The sequence below is a fragment of the Portunus trituberculatus genome, chromosome 6 (assembly GCF_017591435.1).
Source record: "Portunus trituberculatus isolate SZX2019 chromosome 6, ASM1759143v1, whole genome shotgun sequence".
Taxonomy (NCBI): Eukaryota; Metazoa; Arthropoda; class Malacostraca; order Decapoda; family Portunidae; genus Portunus; species Portunus trituberculatus.
In genome coordinates, this window is record NC_059260.1 from 3,709,608 (window position 1) to 3,713,888 (window position 4,281).

Sequence of the window (4,281 nt, forward strand, 5' to 3'; positions counted from 1 at the left end):
TGATTATTTTTTCTTTTCTACTTTTCTCTTTTAGTGTTTGTGTGATGGAGAAGGAGGTGGATAGAGAGAAAAGGAGAGGAAGGAAGCGTAGGAGAGAGGAGATGATAGAGTAAAAGAAAAAGGAAATAGAGAAGAAAGGATAAAGGGAATGAAAGATGGAGAGAGGGAAGGGGGAGAGGAATATAGAGAGAAGGAAAGTAAAGAAAAGAGAGAAGGTAGAAAGGAAAATGAGGAAGAGAGGAAGGGAGGAAAGAAAAAGGAATAGAAGAATGGAGAGAAAGGAAATAAAGATGAATGAATAGGAAGGAGATAAATAAAGAAAAGGAGAGAAGAATGAGATGAAGAGAGAAGAGAAGGAGAAATGTTTATTGTCTTCCACTTCCTTTCTATCTTTCACGGTTTCTTTTCTTCCCTTCCTTCTTTATCACCATCTTCCTATCCCCCTCTTTTACTTATCTTTCTTCATCCCTTCCTTCTTATTAACCTTCCTTCTTTCCTAATCCACATTCCTATTTGCTATCTTCCCTTCTTTATCCTATCTTTATCTACATCAATCTCCCTTATTCCTTCATCCTTTTTTAATCTCATCTCCGCATCCTTACCTACCAAATCTTCCTTTTCTCCTAACTTCTCCCTATCTTTCTTTCGTACCCACCCACAAATCTTCCCCCACCCTCCCTTCACCATCTCTCCCAGTTCTCCCAACAGTAGCATTCGTCTCCCACTTCCCGAGCATTACCAGGGAGTGTCGTGGGTCTAGCAATACTTCAGTCACGCCTCGCTCTCTCCGACCAAGCCTCGCGTGGACTCTAATTGTGTTTCTGCTGACGGGAAGTTTAGGAATGCTTGCAATATTTTCCAAGAGAGAGCGAGCATTTGACACCGGTGGAAAAGTGCTCCTTGTTTGTCATTGTCAGAGAGAGAGAGAGAGAGAGGGATGAGGAGAGAGAAAGAGAGAGAAAGAAGGGGGATGAGAGAGAGAGAGAGAGAGAGAGAGAGAGAGAGAGAGAGAGAGAGAGAGAGAGAGAGAGAGAGAGAGAGAGAGAGAGAGAGAGAGAGAGAGAGAGAGAGTTTATTCAGAGAGAGAGAGAGAGGTTTCAGTGTGTGTGTGTGTGTGTGTGTGTGTGTGTGTGTGTGTGTGTGTGTGTGTGTGTGTGTGTGTGTGTGTGTGTGTGTGTGTGTGTGCGTGTGCTTGTTCGTGCGTGCGTGCGTGCGTGGGGAAGCGCTGGGCAAGTCTGAAGAAGCTCGTAAAGAAAACGGAATGAACTTTCACCTCATTAAAATTTTGAACTCACGCACAATCTCTCTCTCTCTCTCTCTCTCTCTCTCTCTCTCTCTCTCTCTCTCTCTCTCTCTCCCGGTGAAAAAAGAAACGAAAATGACACGAAAAATGAAGAGAGAGAGAGTGATAAAGAGAAAGAGAAAGAGAATATGAAAACCTCCTTCGGGAAAACGTTCAGAATCAAACCCAGGAAAAAAGGGGAAAAAAGGGGAAAAAAAGGAAAAAAAAGGGGAAAAGGGAGACAGTTGGGCCTAAGAGAGGACAAGGGGAAGACAAGTGAGGAAAATTGCTTGGTGGGATGAGAGGAAAAAATTGCGATGATTGATGAGGTTAAGATTAGGAACAAGAGGAATTAAAGCAGCAGTAGTAGTAGTAGTAGTAGTAGTAGTAGTAGTAGTAGTAGTATGATGCGTGTCTGACTTTTGCTTTCACTGTGACGTCATTAATTCGAGCAGGTGTGTCCTCTCATGTGTGGTGCCTGCTATTACTACCACTACCACTACTACTACTACTACTACTACTACTACTATTACTATTATGTTTTCTCTTTCATCTATTTTGCCTTGATTTTCTCCTTTTTTTCTTATACAACGACAACAACAACAACAACAACAACAACAACAACAACAATTACTAGTCATTCAGTCATCACAGTTACTTCTATTTTTCTCTTCTCTCTCTCTTTATCTCTCTAGTACTCTTCCTGTTCTTTTTTATCACCTTTTTTCTTCCTCCTCCTCTTCTTCACCACCACCACCACCACCACCACCACCACCATCCTCTCCTTCTCCCTTCACCACCATTATCATCTCCATATTAATTCCTTCTCTCTCCTCCTTCCTCTTCCTCTTCCTCTTCCCTTCATCCCTTACACACTAGTTAACTATATTTTTCCCACGTTTTCTTTCTCTCTATCTCTACCCTTCCTCTTCTTCTTCTTCTTCCTCTCCTTCACCGCCTCCGTCATGGCGTTCAAGCCGGAGTTTCTATAAGAGTCATTTCGCTTCACTACTGACTGATGGTTCGATCTTGCAGACAGGAAGGGAAAGTTTGGCATTTTGTCTGTCTATCTCTAAGTCTTGCTGTCGCGTACCGCCTCGCTCCCTTCCCGCTGCGCCCTTCAGTGTTTCGGAGTGCTTCGTGAGATGTGATTCGCTTTATTGCGCTTCGAATCTTTCAGCTGCTGTGTGTGTGTGTGTGTGTGTGTTGGAAGGAGTGAAGTGGTGGTGATGGTAGTAGTAGTAGTAGTAGTAGTAGTAGTTGTTGTAGTAGTCACCACCATTACTATGACTACTACTACTACTACTACTACTACTACTACTACTACTACTACTACTACTACTACTACTACTACTACTACTACTACTACCATTCCATTATCATCGTTCTCGTTGTTGTTGTTGTTGTTGTTGTTGTCACTGCTAGCCAAACGAAAAGAAGGAAAAGGAAAACGAAAAGAAACACAGAAGAAAATAAAGAAAGCAAAGTATGGAAAATAGAGAGAGAGAAACGGAGAAAATAAAGAGGAGAAAGGGAGAGAGAGGAAATGAAAGCCTGGGGAAGGAGGTGTGTGTTGGCCACTAAAGGGGGAAGGAGAGGGAATGGGAGGAAGGGATGGGGCTTAATTCTCTCTCTCTCTCTCTCTCTCTCTCTCTCTCTGACAAGGAAAGAGAGAGAGAGAGAGAGAGAGAGAGAGAGAGAGAGAGAGAGAGAGAGAGAGAGAGAGAGAGAGAACCCCCCACACACACACCTCTGAACACCTGCCTTGAACAGTAATTAACAGGTAAACACGAAACAACGAATAGAAATTTAATAGTAAGGATAGTAAAATTTTTCATCCTTCCTTTTCTCTCTCTCTCTCTCTCTCTCTCTCTCTCTCTCTCTCTCTCTCTCTCTCTCTCTCTCCTTCTCAACCCTCGTTTCCCTCTACAACACCCAAGGGAAAGAGAAAACATTAAAAGAGGAGGAGGAGGAGGAGGAGGAGGAGGAGGAGGAGGAGGAGGAAAAAGAGAAAAGGAAAAGGAATCAAGGGAATACAGGGAAAAAGGAAGAAAGAGAAGGAGAAGAAGGAAAAAGGAAAAGGAAGAGAAGAAGGAGGATGAATATGGAGAATAGAAAAAGGAGACACACACACACACACACACACACACACACACACACACACACACACACACACACAACGACCCAGGTAAAGTTATCATGTACAGGTGAGAGAGAGCAAATCTTCTCCACGTCTCCTTACCTGTGTCTCAAATTATTACCTTTTTTTTTGTTCCGTGTAGAAAAATAATCGTAATGGGGAAGGTAATTGGTTTAGAATGCGTGGGTAGATAAACGAAACAATAAAGAAAATGATTAAAATGGGGAAAAAATAAATGAATTGTGTGGTTTTTTTTTTTTTTGCTTTCTATTTATCTTCTTGTTTTGGTTATGTATTTACTTATTTTTTGGGTTGTTTTTATTCCTTTTGATGTTTATGTATATTATTTTCTTATTTTTGCTAGTTTTTTTTCTATCATATTCCATTTTCTTTGGTAATAAATACGTTCTTTTTTTATTACATTCTGATTTTCTTTTCTAGTAAATGAGTAACTGAAGGAAAAATCAAGTGACTTAATGACATAAAGGATAAGTTAATAGAGAGAGAGAGAGAGAGAGAGAGAGAGAGAGAGAGAGAGAGAGAGAGAGAGAGAGAAGAGATAGCAATAAAAACACTTCCTTCTTCTTGTAAACGTGATTAAATGGTGTTTTTAGTGCTATTTTTCTTCACCCTCTTCTCTTTTCTCGTTTTCTTTTTCATTAACTCATCTCTCTGACTTTCGTGTTTATTTTCCTTTTTTTTCATTTGCCATTTCATTTACATTATTTTTTTCCATCTTTATTTCTCTCTCGCCTCCTGATTATCTTCCTATTTCTGACATGTTCATTCTTTTATGGGGTTATCTATCTACATATTAAATTATCTACCAGGTCGAGTGTAGATCCGCCAAAAACGTAAA